Raw genomic sequence first — 23,970 nt, forward strand, 5'->3', positions numbered from 1 at the left:
CCCTCACACTGCGCTCTCTCTCTCTCTCTCTCTCTCTCTCTCTCTCTCTCTCTCTCTCTCTCTCTCTCTCTCTCTCTCTCTCTCTCTCTCTCTCTCTCTCTCTCTCTCTCTCTCTCTCTCTCTCTCTCTCTCTCTCTCTCTCTCTCACCCCCCGCCCTGCTACAGATTGCATTGCACTGATGAAATTTTAATGGTTCTTTTAGGAAGAATAATGAACATGCTTGTCCCTGGAGTTGTGTGTGTGTGTGTGTGTGTGTGTGTGTGTGTGTGTGTGTGTGTGTGTCTACACACCTACAGAGGCATGCAACAAACATGTCTGTGCGCATACAAGTGTGTTTTTCTCTCTATCTTGTTCCTCCTTTTCTTTTCCACCAGAGCATACACTCACACACGGCAATCCTGCACAGATTCACTTACGCACTACCCCTTTCTTCACTTGCACGCCGCATATAGAGGCACGCACACAAATACGGGCTTACGCTCAACAGCATCAAACACTGCTGCTGACAGACACGCACGCACATGCTCCCATCGCACAGGGAAGACGGGGTGGGGGAGTAAAAACGGAGAGATCCAACCCATCCTCAAAATGCTCTCTTGGTGCACACACACACACACACACACACACACACACACACACACACACACACACACACACACACACACACACACACACACACACACACACACACACACACACACACACACACACACACACCCCAATGGAGTGGAACAAAGAGCGCAGAGGCAGCATGTGGAGGCACCAGTAGGAACCATGATGAGAGGAGAGGAGCGACGTGCACCAGAAAACATGCTATCTTCAAAGTATCTTCAGTCTACTACAGTCTAGTCTAGTACAGTATAGTACAGTAGAATGTATTATAGTATAGTAAAGTATAGTATAGTATAGTATCATATAGTAGAGTACATTGTAGTAGAATATTGTAGTGTAGTCAGTATAGTAAGGTGTAGTACACTATTGTAGAGTGTAGTAGAGTATAGTATAGTAGAGTGTATTCAAGTACCATAATCTACAATGGTCCCTGATAACGCGGTTTCTTAGAAACATTAAATATTCATGAGTGTTTTCGTTCATCCTTAAGATATTATGTAATAAAAGTTTAAAATATAGGCCCACATAGCTTGTGCTAAGAAGATAATTGTGAAATATGCTTATCTTAATGATGCAGTTCACTTCAGCTAAAGAGAAGAGAGGTACCACAATCAAACTAGCGGCCAGACTAATGACTGGAGCGGAGGACTGTCTTGCCCTAAATTGAGTTTCTCAAGTGTCCTTTTCTCTCAGGTGCTTGGAGTGACAGACTAATGGAGCTGTCACACCCTGTGGTTAACCACCGGAGAGTTGTAATTCAGCAAAAAAAGTCCATAAACTCTTGACCATGGTTTGCAATGCACGCATACTCGTTTGCAATCCCTTGGTTTTATTATATTAACAAACTGGTAGTAAGCCCATCTCTGTGAGGTAGGGTTAAAAAAGAATCACTCAATCATCGTCGGAGCTGCTTTCTCTTATCTACTATTAAGAAATGATGATTAGCTTATTGGGTTGCAGCTGTTTTGGTCGACAATTAAGGCTGTGCCAAAAAAGAGCCGGACAATATGGCCAACTATGTTATAACAACATTAACACACACTTTTTTTGTATTGATCAATATTCATAATCATCACAATCTATACTTATTATTAATAACAAATATAATGCCCAATTCAATTTACTGTTTTAAGAGTATTCTTCTAAAGAAACCAGAAGGTTAATTATGGTTTTAAAAATACAATTATTCATAATCAGATCGGGTCGCTGAGGGTTAGTGCGGGTCTAACTGCACTAACTGGTTAGTGCAGTTAGTTTGTTGCATCTACTTTCTTTACTGAAAGAAAAGAAAGTAGGCTTGATTTAAAAAAAAAAAAAAAAAAAAAAAAAAAAAAAAAACTCATTCAATACAATGAATCCCTTTATTCAAAATGATGATTTTGCTCCAAGGACTAAAAATAAAATGTAGGGTTATGATGTCATTAAATATTTCGACAAACATCCGAAAACCTCAGTAGAAGCTTTGAATGTAGGCCTGTTAAAAATGTTGTTAAAAATGCAATGTTTACATTTCCATGCATCGTAATCAAGCCAACAGTTTGTCAATTAGCCAGCACATGTTAGATTCACAGTGGCTGATTCAAATAATCAGCTGCATTCTACACATCCTTGCACAAAACTATTGTTACTATACACCTCAACAACAGATTCCATGCAATGCAGTGTAAGTTATTTAAAGATTAGACCAATTTAAAGCTGCTCACAAGGCCACATCTCCAATCTGAAGCTGACCAGCCACTGAAATGTGCCTGAGAACCTCTGGCATATAACAGGACAAGGAGCTAAGGGTCACTTCAGAGCTAGATAAACGGGTGAAAGAGGGTGGAACTTACATCAAACCAGGATTCTTCTGGCTCCTTTACTGTTCCTCCACTGTCCACATATCAGTATTCATCACAGCAGTCGGCAGTGCTAAAAGGATCCTGCAAAGAGAGGAGACAAAAAAGGGATTTGTTACAATTTAACCTGGGTTGTAGCTCAAAAATACAAATGTGATAATTGTCTCAGTTTAGTCGCAATTGGATAAAAGAAAAAAATGGGGTGGCTACCAGGGGACAGCGGTTTTAAGTCCTTTTTACATTGCAGATCCTGGAAGTAATTTGTTGAGCCAAAACCACTGGAGTGGTACCCTCCTACCCCCCAAAAAAAAAAATCCCACTGGGATTTTAACACAGTGTGACCGAAAGTTTACCCAATCCAGCAGGACATTAAAGAGACTTTGAGCACACAAAAAAAAATTCTGGAAAGTTTCCCTCTATGGTAAAAAAATAAACACAATGAACTCTGAGTCAACTCTCTTTTTCTGAGGAAATTGTTCCCATCCCTGATATTTCCCACCAAGGTGCAGCATCCTACCTCTGAACCGTTCCCGAAAAATCAATTATCTCTGAGGATTATACACCTCCACCCCCCATCCCCAACCCACAAAACAGTAATGGAAAAGGAGAATGATAATTCAGATCTTCAGTTCTAAGGCCACTTTCATTCCCCCTTCCTGTGACTCCCAAGAGGCCAGAGCCAAGTTTACACACAATGTCAGGGAGACAAACTGATCAGAATGTGCCTCTTGGCCTTGCAGACACACAAGAGCCACTTTAAAGTTTTCTTTTTTTTTTCTTTTACTGAAACAACACAACACTTGAGAATCCGGGAAAAAACATGCCAGTCGAGTCTTTAAGGAAGCTGTTTGAGGTCTGTCAATAATGATGGGAATGCCACGGAGAGAAGGCTTGAAAGGCACTTAAGAGCCAAGCGGGGGTTTGATGGGAACCGCCGTGATGTGTGACACACGAGTCGTCCTCTATCCCGGGATGCAAAAACAACAGCTTACAAGGTTAAAGTCGTCTAGAGACTAAACGCGCCTCGCCAGATGATTCCCGTGCAAAGATTTACGATATTTGGAAAAGAAAGACATCCTGGAAACGTCTTACAGCTCGATAATAAAAACAACATGATACATTGAGGGTTGTAGGTGACTTAAGCAGAGGTTTGATTGGAACACAGTGATGTACTGGCTGACATGGAAGCGCTAGTGTTTCTCCAGGGATGAAAAAAATATATATAAAACAGCTTAAAAACGTGAAGGCTGTCTGGAGAGAAAAAAAAAAAAAGAGAAGAAAAAAAACGTGTTACATTCTGGTAAGATACTGATCGTAAACAACAGGTAATATTCTGCTCGGTGGATGCTCTGCTCTAGATGTCAAAAAGTATTGAATTCACGTCACAAAGACGTGAAAATGATCATGCAAATTGGATTGCATTAAACAAGTTGCCGTTTGGCAGCCGAAAGAGGGAAACCAAACTAAATGTACTCAGTAAATTCCACTTTCATAGCATACGAACAGCTGTCTGGAAGGTAGGAAAATGCTTTGGAAATGGTCAGCAGTAATGTGGAGAATACGGAAGTTCTAGTTAATGAGCTTAAAATGCAAAACCACAGGTATGTTTCTTCAGCCAATGTTACTGGCGATCCCACACACCAGCCAACAACCCTGACGGGCATTGTTTGATTGCTGAGAACAGAGACAAATCCAATTAACAGGTTGTTGCTGGAAGTGACCTTTTCCTTCATCATGGCCATTGGCCGTCCCCTGGCTTCCTGGTTTAGTGACCATGATCGAGGACATTTGAAGAGATGCCAAATTGAAATTGGTTACGGGTGAGCTGAGGTGTGTGTTCAAAGATAAGGGTTTCGATGGCAAAGAGAAATATGTGGGGACCCTCCTGCGGGGCGATTAATGACATCAGCAGCAGCGCTCTTCTCCCTCGGTCTGTCTCTCTCTCTCTCGATGCACAGGTGCAGTTTGGTTTCGTACTTCCACGTTTATGAGGGATCGTAATGGGTGGGTGCGGCTCAAAACAAACGGGAGGCCAATTAAATGGAAGGGCTTCCCGGGCAAGCCGCCAATAAGGGGGCCAACAACTCATTTCATACACAGCTCTCAGAGGAGGAACACCGGATATTATTTCCAGAACGCATACCAGGCAAAACATTTTTTTTTATTTTATTTCAAAATATCTATCTGAAATTGGGGTGGGGTGGATAAAATACTCTGATACATACTGGTTTGTCATTTAATTTTGGGATTTTGATATGTATCAATATAGTAAATTTACTGGAAAGCAATTCATAAACAACTCTTTGTGAATAAAAAATTTCTGCTCATTGATTTGCAGCATCACTCACAATGGCCAAATACGCATAAACATGTTAAAAGGATAGCTAGTGCGGTATAAACACTATGGCAAATACCATGACAGATGAAAGTTTTGATCATTTCATTATATATATAGTGATATATTGGCAATTTGCAAATTGCTTGCCAGAAAGTGGGTCTGTGAAGCCATGCTTTGAGCTAAATGCTATTTGCTTATTAGCTATAAACACACAGTACTGCTCCGTCTGATGACAGTGTTATGTGTTTTGCAGGAATTTGGTGATAAACCTAAGTATTTGACAAATTCAAGTTTTTCGCTTGATGATGACGCTATATTGAAAGTGAAGGGATTACCAAAGTTATTGCAAGTCATCCTCTGGGGACCATGAATGTCTGTACATATGATGGCAATTCACCCAATAATTGTCAAGATATTTCATTCTGAACCAAAGTGGTAGACTGACCGACCGTAATTGCTCAAGAACCCCTGCATGCTAGCATGGCTAAAAAACTCCAATAAACTATGAATACGAGTGAATCATAGTGAATACAAGGCCTGTTCTATGTGTGTTCATTCAACGGAGGTGTGTTTGACACTAAAACATCTCCACAGAGACATAGCTGTTTAAAAACCAACCCTTGATATCAAAAAGCTTGACTTTTCTGTAAGAAATGAAGTTCTACAAGCATTCAAAAGGAAGAGAGGAATGTAAAATGCCTTCATTATTTCCCTATAAATCTTGACTTGGGTGGAGGTGTGCCATATTAGCGAAGCCAAGATCCCCCATATGGCGAGGGCATAAAACGGGTAGGACCATAACTCCGGGCAGTTAAACACAGCCTTCTAGATAAACAGAGTACAGTATACTACCTGGAAAACGACAGCCACTGGCATCTTCACAGCCTGCCAGTAACACTACTCAGGACGGGAAAGCCGGCGAGGACAATTTCTATCCTCCAACAATCGCCAGGTTAACTAACGTCGGCACTGCATTCCACAGAAGAAACAGACGGCATGCAAACGTAAATGCGCGTGCCAGTGTGTGTGTGTGTGTGTGTGTGTGTGTACTTGTGTCATTTGGTATTCAAAACACGATACACACACCACAGGCTTGTCATGGGGATCTCTCTGGAGTATGGGAGGACTGAAACTAGAGCAACTAGAGAAATGACAACAGAATCCTTTGAAAATGAGGCTTTTATCCATTCAGTCCGACATGGAGCTACGCCCACGATTTCATTCATAACACGTGTTTCTTCTTTTAAGGAAGACATGCACATTGTTTATTCTTTTACATTCGAAGACTGCAACGATTGCAAATTTCTTGGCCGATTACAATTTCCTTTTTATTAAAAGTATGACCTCCCGATTTCAATTTACTATTTTTCGAAACTACATTTTACAAGATGACATTTTAACACATGATAGTAATAATTTATCTTCGCTCAATACACATTTTTACTGAGTGGAGCTTGAACAAATTATAGTAACCTCTGTTAACAATAGCTGTTAGCTTCCTTATGGGGACAAAATGCTGCCGTGTGCCGATGTAAAACTACCATGAGGGAGTGGCACGCATGTGTAATATGACTGGCAAAAAATCTGAAATATGAGACTGGCCAACCGGCTGAAAACTGAGCCCGTTTCGATCGGCAGCCAATCAATCGGTGCGTCTCCAATTCCCAGTGCTTGATCCTCAACAATCCTCAGTACACATAAGTATACTCTCGGTAACTGAAAGTGCTCTTTCTTCATCATAGTGACAGTACAGGATGGCCTCATGGGAGTACAAGGGGCTGCAGAGAAAGTCATCATCCGCTGGTGATGTCGATTCATCCTTTTCAGATGAGAACATAGCTGGGACATGACTAACCTCTGGTATTGTAATTAACATGTATTAACAGACAGCCTGTCTCTACATGTGTCTCTGAGCAGATCTCCTCTGTGCCATAAAGACCTCAGACACATTTTAATTACATTTTTAATTCAAATTTTTCCTTTTCATTTGTTTTATAGTGTATCAGTGTAGATATTTCTTTCATACTCATTTTCCAGACTTTCAAATGAATACACATTGTTACATATGGATCTGTGCAGGTTTCACCACTGCTCTGCTGCCATAATGAAGACAAGCTGGCAGAATGGCGCAATAACAAAGTGCATTAACAACCACATCATGTTGCGATGGCTTGGATGACGAAGGCCAGCCACCCTCCTAATGGGCAGGCGTGAGCAGCAAGCCAGAGGGGGGGAGAGATTGACGACTAAGCTGGCCCCAACAACAGAACCAAACCCCCTGCCCTGCATCACCACCCCTCCCTTCCTCCCTGTTGTATTGTTACATCTCATTTTCTCCCAATCCATCTTGGGGACATTGGCGAGCATACGCCCAGGTCGAGGTCAGGGGCGCATGATAGAATTAGAGTCTCGAGGACGATGGATTACTACTCTTGCTGTCAACAGTGTTGGGGCGGAGGGTTGGTAAGGGGCCCCTATTAAATGAATCAAGAATGTTGTTGGCTTAAATGGTAAACCTACTATACAATTAGGTGAATGGCTCTGGAGATAGCAGTCAATCTGTGTGTGGGTTGGGTGGTCTACCACCAATCCGCTATTGGAAGGGCCAATGAAGTGGCCCTGCATTCAGCCTCAAAAAAGACTGGGATGTCTTGGTCTCAGTGTGCGGGATTGATATTGATCACAAACAGTGTATTAGAACGGTGCTGCTGTTCGTAGTCTGGTTGTGTAATTTGGTACTGGAGGCTGGAGATCGCACGAAAACAGCACATCGATGCTTAAAGTGGCCCATTGTGGAGACTTCCACTGAATTGAAAAGGAGACAAAGCCTGCAAAGAGTTTATTTTCAGGAAAGGCATCACAGCGTGACCTTGTTTAGCTCTCCTGAATAAGGAATAGCTGAAATCCATCCAGTTTGACCACTATGCAGCAAGATCGGCTCCCCTCGAGGCGTTCATCTCAATTGAATTGTAGATGGAGTCGTCAGTTAATCAGGTTTGAGTTTAGCGTTAGATCCTGTTTGAGCTACTGCATATTTGAAAATTAAACCACCAAAACTGCACGATACAAGGCCCTTAATGCACATTTACACCTGTGCCTGGGAGCTAAGTGAGTGCTCAGAGGATTGACTGACTGTTAGTGGATGCACTGTGAGCTGGAGCTGCTAGGCAATGGTGCTGGAATGGTTCCTTTAATATGCCTCTGTGCTGAAGATACAGTGTAACACAGCAAGATAAAATACATGAAATTGGCTTACAGTTTTGCCAACATTATCCTGATTCAGTGTCTGAGAGCGGCAGTGAGGAGTACAAGACTCAAAAGCATTGTGCGCTGACAATATGGGCAATGATAACATTAAAGAATGCAAATTAAGAAGTGCAAAAATCCAAAGAAATGAGATTATCAGGCTGAAGTAAAAGGGGTGATTTGTCATTTCTTATTCTTTTCTAACACAACAGCATGATGTAGGTAAATATGGATGGATGGGGGATGGGATTTATAGGAGAAGGGGGATGTTCAGGAACAGTGAGAACCACTACAATGTATTTGATGGGCCGCTCTGCTACAAGAGGACTAATTCCCAGTGAGACCTACATCCCTTATACCTTCGCTCTCAAAAGGTCTTCACTCCCCCATAATGCATGGAGAATTGTGGTAAGTATCCTTGCATAAACATGAGGCATATTGGCTCCTTTGGTGAGTGATTTTTCTGTGGAATGCAAGGTTAAGATGACGTGCTGAGGCGGCAGAAATCATATTATTTGTCCCAATTCCTTCAATGCCTGTGTAAAACATTAGCAAAGAGATTAAATTATGAGCCAGATTATGCACCGCCTTTACTTAATGATGAGGAAAATGGAAAACCGCGTGTGCGTTAAAGAGATCGTTTTTACAGTTAACTGGTAATGAAGGCTGGGTTGGGTTACATACCAGAGAGCCTTCGTTTAATGCATTAGAATGCAATAGGGGTGGGGGGGAAAAAAACAACAAGAAGCAATTTCCAGCAACACCAAATTGAGCCATGTATCTGAAAAATGACAGGACGGAATGAAACTGCTGGTTAATTAGCCAAGGGTTGGAACATGGAATAAAGTCAAGAAAGACAAAATGTCAACAACAAAAAAAGTTAATTACACACGACCGATCACAGGCGCAATACGGAGTGGGCTTTTTTTTCAGTTCTCCCCTGGAGTCGCAGGGAAACAACACTAAATAAGACAAGCCAATAAAAGCTACATGAAGAGGATTAGCGCTACTCTGAATAATTTAAGACGCATCTTAAATACCTTCTGGAGGAGGGGATCTCAATAGCCTCTTTTCAAGCCATTCAGGCGTATGTGGTATATTTGCAAAGTCACTGTGAATCAAAAGCTTCTAGGGACCCATTTTGGCCCCTGGCCTCAAGTTACACATGTAGAATTACACTTAGCCATGCCTTCAAATGTTGGTGTTTGTAGTTGAACTGGTGACTGCTGACATTCCCTTTAGATTATTTTATTGGAAGCTTGTAATTTACCCGCTAGCTTGTAACGCTATTTCAGATCAATATTTCCTGTCAAATGTCTTAGCTTTATGGTAGGCAGGATGAAGCACACCGACTGAGGTTGCTGTAATTGGATCAATCACCCTGCTGAAGGCTGATTTTGCTACAATGACCAGCTCATGGAATTCCCTTTGTTATCACAAATACAATGAGAGCTTACAGCAGTAGCTGCTGTTAAAATCCTCCCTTATCTACTCTATACACTACAATACTACTACAGGCAAGTCTTCACTCAATGCTGGACCACAGGCATCACATTGCGTTACCCACTACATCTGTATTTCGCTGTGCAGCTCGCCTCAAAGCAACAGCGCGCATTAACTGCTACGTCACATCAATTGCATTACACCGACATACACTACAAATGGATCGATTTCAATTTAGGCCCCAAGGCCCTTTGACATCCTTTGTCATGAACACAGAGAGCCACTTGTCATGTCTGAGATTGTGGAACATTACCACATTGGCTGTCACTCAGTACACAACGGCCATGAAGGACGGCTATGATATGTTTCATGATAGCCAGGCTGGACAAGGGAAAATTGGATGGAGGCTAGGGCTGAACGACTTTGGAAATAAGATCTAAATGTGATTATTTTTGAATGATATTGCAAATGCAATATTATTTGCAAAATTCAAGATTACATTTTCTTTAAAACAATGATTTTTTGCAGCAATCTTTTCTAAAACAAATTTTATTAAGCCTGTTGAATACGATGTAAAAGCCAGGAAATGTTTACAATAATATTTAATATTAAATAGTATTTTGACACATACTTTGACTTAAACAATCCTGTGATTTGAAAATTGCAGTACATTGCGATTTCGATTAATTACTGTGTTTGGACCGAGGAATTCATGAAATAATGTAAAGTATATATTTATTTCAAAACACTTTTAGTTTGTAGCCATGCTGGTGGTATGGCATCAGGAATGGCAGTGTCCATTGCTTTGGTCCAGACCAAGGTTATTATCGTTAACGAAAACTAACGAAAAAACAAAAACTAGGAGTGAATTTTTTTTTCGTTAACTGGAATAAAAATAAAAACGAGGCTTTATAAAAAAACGATAACTAACTGAAACTGTATTGTGTCTTTACAAAACTAACTAAAATAAAATAGAATTATAGAGAACATTTCTTTAGTTTTTGTCAATGTATTTTATAGATGTCAATTTATTTCATACATAGCCTAAGTCTATCTTCCGCTGTACCACTTTTAGTACACGCCCCTCGCCTGGTATCATGGCGGCGAAAGTCGGGAGAAAGCAACAGAGTCCTATTTGGAATTACCTCGAATATGAATGTGTCGCAAATAAGAGCAAGTGCCTTGCAATGGAAGATGATAAGATATGTGGAACATTTATCAAGGGGAAAAATCTCACAAATCTAAAAGTGCATTTGAAAAGCTTAGAGTCGGAGGAGTCGGACGCGGAGGGTGAGGAGAGTGGAGGCCTCGGTGAGTGTGGGAGAAATACTTTTTGTCTTAATAATTTCCTTTTTTCTATGCACTTGATACATACTGCAGATAGCCTACAGTATATGCTGCAGAGGGCTGGAAATAACCTGACGATATCAGGGTTTGGTCATGTGTATGTAGCAACCTTCCAAGTAGGATACCCCTGTTAAAATGTAAGGTATAGCCTATTTCGCACTTTGACATCAGAGTTATTGTCATTTCATATCCCAGATAAAAAAAATGTATGGAAACACAATATTAAACAATGTGTCATACTGTGGAGCTCACAGTGTAAGAAATTAAATATAATATTAAAGCGGCAAGCAGCGATGAACGGGTCCTCGCATCCTCCCGCACGACGGGGGTGCCGGCGGGACTCCAGCCAGCGCGGCCAGGAACGTCTGCAACCGTTGGACAACGCTCATTATCTCTTTCTACATCCGTGGTTGTTACACAGATTATCACGTAATCTCACGATTTTCGCGGGTGGCGCCCGCGAGCGCTCCGCTTCTGAAACACTCCCGGTGGAATCAAATATGTGCCTTACCTATGTGTGTGTAAAGAATGCTGATATGAAATATGAAAAACAACCAGTAGTCAATGTGCAAGCTGCCAATTGAATGGTGATTTAAGCTTCTCTATTGGGTTCATATATTTGTAAATCTGACTTATGTAGTGTCAGTGCCTCACCAGCCATGAACCTCACCGCACATCACTGTACTCCACCGCTTTCTGTATCCTCTGTGTGGCGCTACAGAACACGCCCAAACATGTGTTATGTTGCTCTATATCAAGTGCAAACCACATAGTGTAAAAGTCATGTAAATCGGATGCTGTTTGTCAGAAAACGCAGATTTACTTGGTCTGTTGCATTCCGCGGTAAAGACTAAAACTAATACTGAAACTAATAAAAACTAAACTCAAACTAAGCATTTTCAAAAAATAAAAACTAAACTAAACTAGCAACCCGCTTTAAAAACTAATTAAAACTAAACTGAAATTGAAAACAAAAAGTCAAAAATAAAAATAAAAACTAGTGAAAAATGCAAAACTATAATAACCTTGGTCCAGACTGATATATCTCAACTACTATTTGATGTATTGCCATGAAATTACACAATATTACAAGATCTTCATGGTACCCAGAAGAGGATTCCTTTTGGGGATTCTTTTCATCTAGCGCCAAAAGCAGGTCAAAGTTTTCACTTTCCTGTGTAGCCAATGAAAATTTGGATGTAAATTTTTTTAGATTTATAAGTAGAAATATCACTATAAAAATGGATGACAGACTGTCATGAAATGATAATATTCTATTATCACATCAGAATGCCAGAGGGTCGACACTGCTGACACGAGGCAAGACAGATTCTGATGTTTTCCATGTGGCGTTACCCCCCCTCATAAAGCAGCAGGAGATGGGGCCTGACCTACCACAGAGAAATCAATATTCCAAAGCAAAACATCTTTGGCTCCCATGGGAGACCCTGGTCAATGAGCCGAACATATCCGTCGGTGAGACCAAATAGGCAGCTGTTGTGTGTCGTCTTAAACCTCATCAAAGGCAGCTTGAGCCCCATTTAATATCCACAAACTGTAAGCAGACAGAACCAACAACAGCTTGTGATAGACATATTTTTTGTTGACTGTAAACAAAAAGAATCAGCACTCTGTGACAGCAGTAGGGTGAAAAAAGTCTTCCCATTTAAAAAAAAAAAAAAAAAAGGCAACTACTATGGCAGTAAATCAAATCAGGATGCTGCTACAAACCAGGTAATGCCAGACGTCTATCTCAGCATTACATGGAACGGCACCTAATGTGTGTCAGTCTGCCTGTCACGCAAAATGAACAGCCCGGGGGTGTGTTTGGTGCAAATCAAATTCCAACGAGGGGCGAATTCACTTTTTTTTAAAAAAGCAATCTAATTAAATTGCCATGCACGGTCATGTATCTTAAATTACATGCCACCGCCATGCAAATGCAGAAAAATTAACACCAGATGCAGGCGTCCGTGTTCCATGGCTGCTGGGGTGTTTGACAGAGAAAACCCCCATGAACATGTTTAAGTGGGATGAGATTAAAGAAGAAAATCCAGAAGAGTAATTTCATTTTCACAGCTTTCTGTTTGATTGAAACTGGTTTAGCATTTTCTGTGTGTTGCATTGTAACACCCCCGAAACCCTACCTGCCCAGATGATACAACACAAAATCTAATTTCTCTGGCAATTTCCGCAGCCGACATTGTGGATCCTTTCAGCACAAAGCAAGAGATCAAATTCCCCTTAACCCCAGGAAGAAAGGGGAAGGAGTGTGTGTGTGTGTGTGTGTGTGTGTGTGTGTGTGTGTGTGTGTGTGGTGGTGGGGGGGGCGTTGTGCCAGCGACAATCAGAAGCTGCCAACTTGTTGACGTGCAGGACCAGGGCTGATATTGAATTGAATTATGAGAGGCCACCCTGCGCACACAGCTTTGATGTTGGGAGAGGGCGGGTCGGTGCCGAGGTGAAGGTGAGGAGGAACGAAAAAGGTGGGGGTGGGGGTGGGGGTGGGGGGGGGCCTTTTAAATCTGACTCACTGAGGAGATGGATAGAGACAACAAAGGTGCACGGACAGAAGGCTGCAGACCTGGAGATGAGTTTACAACGAGGGAGGGACGGAGCCATGGACAGCAAGACAGAGAGAGGCATTGAACACAGCGCTGCAGGCAAAACTCAATTTGCTCTGATTCCTCTGATTCAGACCCAGCATTTTTGGCCCCTTAACAGTAGTAAAGAGGTCAATCATTGAATGTTTTTTTTATATTTCCAGAGAGCTTTATTCACTGAAAAAAATAATACTTTGGACTAACACAAATGTATTGATATACAACCTTATGCATGAATCTATCTCTTCAGAGAGATGAAGCGCTGTCCACCAACTATGTAGTGAGCCAAAGGATAGGGATCTGTCAGTTCATGCACCCCAACGAGCCGTAGTTCTTTAGGAGTAGATATGACCAAGTCATAAGCTCAATAATGTTCCAGGTACCAGGTATCCACTTTTTTGACAATGAAAATGAGTTTCTCTTGTAGAACGATCATATGAACTATTTCCCCAAACTCTGGAAGTCCAGCCAGCGACCCATGGGCTACCACCATTCCAATCCTATAGTTAAAGCTGCTGTAGGATACATTTTTTGCCAGGTTCACATTATCCATATGTGGGTGTTTCTGTTTCACTGCAAGTGCAATATCTTCATTAATAACATCAAGGGGAACTGTTTTGTGAATCAAGCACAAATTCTATAGGTTCTACAATATTAAAATGTTTTTTGTAGTTCGCGTCCAAGCAGTGGAAAGTGGGCCGTGACCACTAAAACAAGCCGCAACAGGATTTGACTTACAAAGGGTTGATGCTAGTTCTTGCAGAACCGTTTCATCGACTTGACAGTTACCATTTTCTAAGTGCTGAGCTATTGTTTGATGGACAAGAGGGACAGAAGCAGTCCTTATTAAATAGTCAAACTCTTGCAAAAGTTCATCAACAGCCACTCTAGAAACAAGATAAATATGTTCTAGCTTCAGTAAGAGAGAGGCAACTTTGAGCTCAACATTATATGGCAAGTCATTTAAATCCTGAACATCGAAACTAGAGTCACCCAAATCCTCTGTACTTAAATCATCTGAAGGCTCAGTACCAACACTATCAATCTGGATACTGTCAGAATAATTACCTTCAACAGAAAGACTTAAACTTGATTCCTGTTTTTTTTCTTGATTCAAGTATTCCTGGCTTTAAGTCATTTACTGAACAATCCTTATGATTTCTGCTTCTGTGAGTTCGAAATTAACCATAAATATTTGTTTTGTATGAACACCCCTGAAAAACACAAACAACTGTTTCACTGTTTTTTAGATGCTGTGCTATATGTTGAAAATTGTCTTTTAAATTCGAAAGTTCATTGCAATTGCATAAGAGACATTTAAATGTGGTCAGTTCAGTTTGTGAGGATCGCTGATGACATCTTGACAAGTGGCTCAAAAGTGCATTCCAGGTCTTGCAAGTACAAGCTTATAATGTTTAAGAAGCTCAGATCTTCGTGAAACAGAAGTACCACAGTCTTTGCATTTCCACATTCATCGGAAGACTAGGAAAGACAAAAAAAGGACCCGTTTACACATTTGCCTTGTAATACCATTTTTAAAAATGCAGCATGGTACATTTGCACCTAATATGTAGAAAGTTATGTTTGATGTCAGTTACTTCTTCAGCAGGAAAGAAAGACATTTTAAATCGAGTAGATATTAATTATTTTATTTTAATAGTTCATAGAGTAAATTTGACTAGAGTTATTGTTATTAGTCTGATCACACCATCCTGGACATCTTCACATACTCTTCAATAATTCAAAAGCTGGAATAGGCAAATAGGTTTATACAGTTTGAGACACAAAGAAACAGTTATTTTCTTTATGGCATAGTAACTACAATTCAGTCATGCAATGATTGTCTTTTAACTTTAAAATTTTAGATTATTTTTTAAGGATATATAAAACTACATTAAATTACTTAACATTGTATGTATTTGTTTATTGTTTGGTGAAATCTATTTACATTATATTGGGTGGGTAACTTCTTGATATTTGTTTTGACTGCAGGTTATTTGTGTTTGCAATTCTATAAATATGATAATAAATACATATTGCAAAAATAGAAATGTAAAGTGAATCCGCCATTAAAATGGCATACTGTCATGTTATGTCCACTACAATACAAATTCAACTCAAATTATTGAAATAAATTCAAGGTATTCTCTGAAGTGCTGCAATTATATTTTGGGTTTGTCATTTAAACATACATGAAAATAATGTTCAGTTTTCATATTGGGACTTACCAAATTCAGCAATATGGCTACAATTTCGGACCTTTACAGGAAACACCAGCAAACCTGTAAACACAAAGGAAAAAGAGAGAAATAACTTTTTTGTGACAGTTGGCACTATCCATAATTGTCACTACAGACAAATGTATTAATTAGGCTTTAGACATACTGGAGGTGTTGTACTATTCTGCAAAATACTGACAGCTGAAAGAATGGAATATTAATTCTGTTCCTCATTATCTAGTACTTAATAGAGGTCTACTGAGACATTACCTGCAGCTGTTTAATCAAACAAAATTCTGTCTCTGCATTTGTATCTGAATAGAAGACCAGAAGTGGGCAAGGTTTATATCCGTAATTGCCTTAAATCAGGCAAATGTTGTATTTTGTTACCCAATATTCATTGGCAGTGAAATATGTGGCTTTAAAGTATCCAGTTAATTTCACATAGGCATACAATAATGTATGGAACATATTTTCATATCCAGATAATGTACTTTTCATCTTTCTCTCACTTTATTTTTTACTAAGTTTCTTGATATATCTGACCACCCCATGGATAGAGACAGGGATACTGGCTGAAATACAAGGTAAAACATCGAATTAGAATGGGTTTTTTTAAATTGAGGAAATCACACATAAAAAGCTAAAAACTACATGTTCTAAGCTTCATTTTGATGTGTAATTTGTGGTATTTAAAAGAAATGAAGTTGCCACACCAGGCTGCGAAAATACACAAGTTACCTACTTAACAGAAAAGCACATGGCTAATTATTATGCAGAATGACGGTGTCCGACCTGGGCTGACATGGCGGAAGAACGAGAGAACATAGCGATCGCTGTTCTATAATGTGTAGAATATGAAAGGACTAGCTGGTTGGTGAAATCAAAGTCATATGTTGTTCCTATGAGGCGGCAGTGTGGATCATACAGTAAACAGACCGCTGTAGCTCTGTAACCATGTGGGCTGTGGATGCCAAGCAGCAGGCAAACAGCACGTCAACTCCGATTTTTTTTTTTGTTTCAAACAGTTTTACTAAATCTTTTTTTCGCTTTTACTCCAAAGATGTATGCCAGTAAGTTGCATTTCGTCTCACCTTTTTCGCCACTCTGCCATATTATGTCCGTATTATGTGTGAGTGTGTGTGATGCGGGAAGCCCGCCTTCACCGTCATAAAAACATGTCCCTAGTCCAGACCCAGAGCAGGACCGGCTTTCTCTCAGTTTATTCTACCGCTTAAGAAAAGCGAGCGACAGCTAAACAACATTGGCAACAATATTAACTTTCAAAAGGATGAAACAAAAAGAGCTAGCATTCGCTAACGTTAGCTAGCGTTCGCTAACATGTGCGAAATATAAAGGCAGTCAACAGACTTACAGTTTACAGAGTGTAAAGTAGTTGTACATTCTCCCACTAACGATAAATATGCAAATATCCATTATTACCTTGTTTAAATGAGTTGCCTTGAAGAGCAGACAGTTTTCACTTCAGAAGTTCAGCGAAGCGAGGTAATGGCGGACATCAGAACTCACAAGGAGCGACCAGATGCGACGTCATATGGTCACGTGGTGGTCACGTGACATGTAAACCTCTGGTCTTAAGTGAAAATACAATTTGACTGAAAGTATTGCTTTTAATTTGGTCTATGGGGAGTGCTATTTGCTTTTAGGCAAAGTGAAGAAAACATGTTTAAACCGGAAAACCATGATTTCCGATTAGACCAAATTAAAAATATACTTTACATGAATGATACAGTCGTTGCACTTTTTTCAGTGTTGGAAGGACCTCAGAGAGGCCCAAAGGGGTTGAATTATCCATTATCCCACAAGAAAAAGGCTAAACTTCAAAGAAAAATCTAAAAACATAATCCTTTTAATCATTGTGCGATCATTCAGGTTTACCACTTCTTCTCTTAAGCTTTTTGGATGGAAGTTTCAGCTAATTTTACGCTGAAGAGATCAATGGTGGAAGTGGAACAACCATTTTCAATTGGAGCTGTTGTGGCAAAAAAAAAAATTTCTTGGCCTTAAAAGGAAAAGTTGAACATTTAGGGATATAATATTGCTTAATTGCTTTCTAGCCAATTAAGTGCCTGGAGACGGAAGATTAGACTGGAAACGGTAGTCGCAGTGGCAGATATAGAGAAAAATACATGGGGTGGCATGGAGACATTAAGAGGTGGCAGAAATGTATGCCTAAATGCTGATTTAATCACATATATCATTTGTTTGGATGAGCCCTAAAATGAAGATATTTTAATGAAAAACATTAGGCTAAATTATTGAAACAAGTATAAATATAAATACCAAAAGGCAGCATCAGAAATCAATAATTTTTAAACAACCTGTGTTTTTACAAGTTATTTTTTAATCTAGGCTATATTAATGCATTAGAATTGACACTCTCAGGTATTAAGCTTTTGATCAACTGTGATTTTTGTGCCTTTTAAACTTGCTGCTTTTGTATGTCTCACTGATCAAAAATGTGAATGTTCGTCTGCAGAACGAGCAGTTTCACAGATGTCGGTAGCTGCTGGCGATGGGGAGACACTTGTATGTACTGCTGAATATTTGGATTTTGTCAGGTTTAATCCGTACCTTACATTATAAAACACAAGTTACTATTAGGACTACCAACAAAAAAAATCATCTGCTGTATTTTTACTAGGTTAGTTACATAATTAGTGTGCAGACGTGAGAATGGTATACATTTTCTCATCTGACGCTCAGCAAGAAAACTAATTATCATTTTTCTGAGAATGCCAAATTTGTTCATTTAAAGACTACATTGACTATTAACAGAATGATATCAGATATCTGACTGTTCTAACTAAATGAAATGAACAGTGAACCTCTGCCCTGCTTGGCAATCCCATCTGCATTACTGTTAATGATTTGTATGAGACTGTTTCCATCACCCCTGGTTTTGATTAAATCTAGACATGAGAATATCATGTTATTACTAGTGGAGTTGGCCCACTGTGCCAAAAATATCAGAATGATGAATTGTGAATGTTGCTCAGTCGGTACACGCTGACTGAAAAAGTCATTCTGTGCAAACTTTCCATCATGCGCTGAGACTTTACCATTTGGCAACATCCGGCCCTCTTCTTGCGAGCCGTGTGAGGCTTCAGCTCACCTGTGAACTGGCTGTGTCAGCGCTATTAGACGGGAGAGCGGGAAAGGAAGCGAGTTGCTGGGTGTGAATTAATATGGTCCAGTCTGAGGCAGTGTAATGCCTGGCGCGGCGCGTGCTATGTGCCAGGGTTCGCTCATAAAAACCAGCCAGCCTCCCGGGGCATCATTACAAGCTCCTGCACACCTGCCGCGGAGGGAAAAACTATTGCAAGGTGTGTGCATGCGTGTGTGTGTATCAGATACAGAGGTGATTTTACATTGGATGATTTTACAATGCGTGCTTCGGAAATTCCATGACACCCCTTCCAATTTTGATTAACTAATTTCAAGTTTTAATGACTTTAAATAAACAAGTATTTGAAGGAAACTGTTGCTTCTGTAAACTGTATGCAGTTACGTCCTTGCAGCACCTCAGAAAAACACCTCTTGTAGTTCACACAGTTTGGTTCCTAAAAAGTATTTCAAAGCGATCACAGATCTCCCGCGACGCTGCAACAGAAGGAATTAGGTGACAACAAAAAGAAACAGCCGCTCTGAGATGAGCAACTTCTGAGACTCAACGGGCGAAACATGAGTCAGCTGCTTTAAAACCAACAACTATATTACACGTGATGACTGGGAGCCCTTCAATCTGTACTGTAGTGTAGGCAAGCTAATGCGACACCAGGAGCCAGATCGCTTCCCTGCGTTGCCTCGTACATAACACACAATCCTATCGCAGTCTGCAGTGTTCACAAAGATGCTAATTTGCTCTATTCATTTATTTTTTGTCAAATTTTGATACCACTCCCAAATCTGTGCCGTAAGGAGGAGAGCAACGAGGGAATTAGCTAGCAAGTGGAAGTATTTTCCCCTGCTTGTTATGTGTACTAGCTCTCCTCCTTTGGATTAACACAGACGTGTTGCATTATCAGGGGAAAAAATGGGGCATGTCCTTTCTGATTTTAGAAGCCGTTAATCTCGAGCCTGCTACCTGTAAAAAAGCAAGTACCGTTATGTTTCCAGAATCATGGCACTGACTCGGTACCGAAGCATTGGTTCTCGTGACATCCCTACTTTATATTAGCGATAAATGGGAAAAACAAGGCAAAACAAAATTATGCAAAGACTTGTATAATATATACATACCATAAAGCCATATTATATATAATGAAGAATCTGACATGTATTTTAGGAAATACATGTCAGATTCTTCATTACTCCCAAGAATAGACTAATAGAATAGGAGATTGTGTGGAGAGAAAAATGCAGATCACACTCACATGTTTTCTGGGAATGTATGAAAATACTGGGATGATGTATGGGAGGAGTTGAAAGCAATATTGGGTTATGAATTACCAAAGACATGTGTGGTGCTCTATTGAGGCAATGTGTAAAGGGAACTTGTTCAACGTAGTTTAGGTTCTGTTTGTGGCAACCAAGAAGGCAATTGGCAGGAAAAAAGAGGACGCTCCTACTTTGAGGCACTGTTGGAGATATTTGAAATGGAAAGACTCACACGTGCTGAGAATTCAAAGATCTAAATTGATTGAGAAATGGGACAAATGGACTGCTGATAAGGCTCTTCACAGAGACACCACGAGAGCCATTGAATAAATACAGGGACATCTTGAGTTGTATTGCTGTGTTATGTATATCCCTGGCACAACGTATGTTTGTTCTGTGGTAACTAAATGAAAAACAATAAAACTTGAAGACCCATGTGGGGAAAGAAAGCACTGGAACCCACCAAACAAATACTTAGGACAACAAACTCCAATGGCAGTATAACCACTCATAAACAGCGTGAGAACAACTCTTTACTAGCTAAAGTTCTGAACACAACACTCAAATCTACAGAACAAACCCATTCGGTTTATCCTCCATTACCATAGAGCAATTATCATTGCTGTTTCTCATACAGATGGGACGCTTTGAGTTTGGAAGCGTGAGCATAAGAAAGAGAATTCAACAGTCGGTCAATCAAAAGAGAGCCACATGTGTTGAGCTTGACAAAACAACAAAAAAGATGTTTGTTTACTTGCCACAGTTCTCAAGCAAACTTTACGCCACCGCAATAATTTATTTGCATTTTGGATATCAGCTGGTTTTCATTTTTTAATCCTGGATTACACATCCAAATCACTGCATTAGCTGCTCCCTGCGCAGTCATCCTGCTTATAGGGGAGCCAAAGAACCATGGGTTGTTATGCTTTCTTTTAAAGGTGCAATAAACAGTTGTTTGCAGCTATATTAATGCTCTGAATCCTATTATCTGTGTAAAGATATAGTGGCGTAATGTCATCCTGTGCAGAGAATTTTAGGTTTTAGTGCATGTGACCACTGTTACGTCTGTCAGCCCTTTTGGTGTAGATCACATTTCCAGCACCATTAGCACCGTTAGCTACAAGCTGCTGGCTAAGCCGTCGCCATGCTGAAAGCAGTTTCGAGGCAATAGAAATGCTCCAAATCCCCAATACCGATGCTAGTGTTCCTCGCAGCTTGATACTTACACACAGGAAACCCTTTGACTTCTGTATGAGACGCAGGGGGCTTTTAACTCAGTCCAATGTAAACCCATCCCAGGCGAAAAAAAAATGTACTTTTTTGTATTTAAAATATACTGACATTTTCAATAGTACACTGCAAATATACTATCAAAGAATTGTACTTTCTGTAAATATATAAAAAGTATACAAAAGTTACGCTTTCACCTATTTTCAAAATTCAACTTTTAACACACATGAAAATAATTGTACTGTAGTATACTTTCAAGTAATATATTATAAAAAATATATACTTTAAGTGAAAGTTCTGTGCAATTACTTAAATGTACTTCTTTGAACTTTGTTTTCAAACATATTTTTTTATATTTCAAAATGTATGCTCTAAATTACCATTGAAACAAATGCACCGGATGCACATTTTTAAACTATTTTGATATCTTGCCGTTTTAGTACATCTTATTCATGCTTATATTTCAGTACATTATGTGTATATTTCTTGAGGAAAATGTTAATTATTATTGATTGATGTGTATTAGAAGAATGATGCACCGAAAGCCCCTTTATAACTTTTCCAATTGTTTAAATTATCAAAATTGTATAAAGTACACAAATAGCTACACTCATAATCATTCAATAATACTTGTAAGTAAAATGTAGCTGAATTGTATGAAATCAAAAGTTTATTCATTTAAACACTTAAACATTAAGTAAATATGCAATAACCTGAAAATATGTATAACCTGAATGTAGGCAAATCAAGTAAACTTTATGTGACTGAATCATCATGTGACGCTCTGCGTAAGGAAACGTCACTTCACCAACGTGACTGAGCGTGGACTTGGCATTCTGATCAGATTCTGACCGACCGAGCAGGACCAAGTTATAAGGTAAGTCCAATCATTTGCCATCTTAAGTAACATGTTATTTTAGAAGTATTTGTTTTACGAAGACGGATATGGTTCTTTTGACAATTATATTTGAGAGGTTGGTGAATTTAGGTTAGCACGTGTCCGAGGATGCTGAATGGCCTGCTATGTGAGTTAGCACGAGCTAGCGGCTTTGGCGCCGGTTAGCATAGCTGCGCTGATTGTGAAATACTCTGGCTTCGTCGCGACGTTGCTTCCAAAGCAGAGGACCTTCGGTAGAGAACACTCTGCTCACCAAGCTGCTGCCGCTCAGGCTGTGTGCGTCAACAGCTAACTTCCACCATGTGGCTATAGTCACATCGTGGTTCCCTAGCACGTGCAATCTGGCTCAGCACTCGCTAGAAACACCGCGTGAAAGGTAACAACGCTGGTTATCGTGCACTGCGAGGCATGTCGCAACCCGCGCCTGATGCTATGCTTCGTTTCACGATGCACCGAGGCGGAACGCCCTTCTGCTGCTAATGGTTATCTAGGCTACCGCCGGTTATGCTAATGCCGCTCAGGCTGCGTCATTTGCTAACACAGGCTACCTACATCTTAACCGGCTGCACCTGCTGCTCGAGTTCGGCACGAGCTAAACTGCAGAGAGGTTTACACAGTTGGTTGACATTACAGTATAACTGGCTCGTTATACTGCGGTGGCCTGAAAAAATAAATAAAATAAATCCGATTTATTGCCAATTAATGTTATGGTTTCATATGCAGGGAATGTGATTTGGTGTATTGACAACGAAATATGGAATAATATACAATAAAATATGTGCAATGCAAGATCAGGCAGACGCACCTCTGCAGCTGGTTATTTGTCATTCTGGTTGAAAACTAACCTTGTAATATTTTCCATTACTTTCAGGTACAACACTACGGGGCCGGATCAACAAAGTAGATCACGTCTTGTCCAGGCAACTTCTCAATGCAGGTGAGTAACATGACATATGATGGCATTGATAAGTTCTATATGAACTAAGCCATAGTTTTCTGCAGAAATGTTGGCTCTATCTTGACCTTGTTGTTTTTTTTCTCCTTTAGGTAGAATATGTGAATGGGCATATGGGAATGTAAGGTGTGTGGAAAATCAGTAGGAAGTAGGTATGAATTGCTTAAACATTGCAAGCTATAATCAAAAAATAATATTGGTTTAACAGGATTTCCTGTGTAGTCAAAATAGAAGAAAATGTTGTATGAATATGCTGTGACATCATCTCTCGTATCTTCTCTTAACAGACGCTGTTATTCAAGAGTCTCCGCAGACGAGTGCCTCGGCCGTGCGAGCGGCCATCAGACGGAAGTGAACGAGCCGTTCAACCAAAAGAAAGGAACATAACGTGGATCATGTTTGTGTTTCTATTTAGTGAGCGAGAGTCTGCAGCGGTGCAATTCTTTTTGATGGTTCAGTGTTCTTCTGTGTTTTAATCTGAAACATGGTCCTTCTGTTTTGTTTAGTAATACATGTACCATGTAAACTTAAATCAGAACATGTTTTGCTCTCTTAAGTATATTTTTCTTATATTTCTCAAATACATTATATTACAATTATTTGTAAGTGTTTAAAGTTTTAATTTGCAAATTGTTAGATTTACGATGTTGGTACATTTTATATATTTGCAAATAGTACAATTCTTGGCAGTGTATTTGCAATGTACTATTATAAATATAATGTATTAAGAATATATTTGAATTTCAATAAAGTGTTTGATTACTATCTGGGAAGTTCATTCAGCATTTAGGATACTGGTAATACATTTATAATATTGTGATGTATAAGTATGTAGTGTA

The 23,970-nt window shown here is 39.8% G+C and overlaps 2 long non-coding RNA genes across 2 annotated transcripts; one reads left to right on the forward strand and one right to left on the reverse strand.

The window, feature by feature from the left end:
• Positions 1 to 2,451: 2,451 nt before the first annotated feature.
• LOC137877250 (uncharacterized) lies at positions 2,452 to 17,170 on the reverse strand. Its single transcript, XR_011103517.1, has 3 exons — positions 17,091 to 17,170; positions 15,657 to 15,710; positions 2,452 to 2,535 (listed from the first exon to the last, which is right to left on the reverse strand). It is a non-coding gene; the product is annotated as an uncharacterized lncRNA (long non-coding RNA).
• A 4,925-nt stretch (positions 17,171 to 22,095) lies between these two features.
• On the forward strand, positions 22,096 to 23,283 carry LOC137877033 (uncharacterized). The gene is made up of 3 exons (XR_011103496.1): positions 22,096 to 22,155; positions 23,048 to 23,113; positions 23,224 to 23,283. It is a non-coding gene; the product is annotated as an uncharacterized lncRNA (long non-coding RNA).
• Positions 23,284 to 23,970: the final 687 nt, after the last annotated feature.

Source organism: Cebidichthys violaceus, unplaced genomic scaffold, assembly GCF_023349555.1.
Source record: "Cebidichthys violaceus isolate CVI_PGR_0920_01 unplaced genomic scaffold, fCebVio1.0.p SCAF_21, whole genome shotgun sequence".
Classification (NCBI taxonomy): Eukaryota; Metazoa; Chordata; class Actinopteri; order Perciformes; family Stichaeidae; genus Cebidichthys; species Cebidichthys violaceus.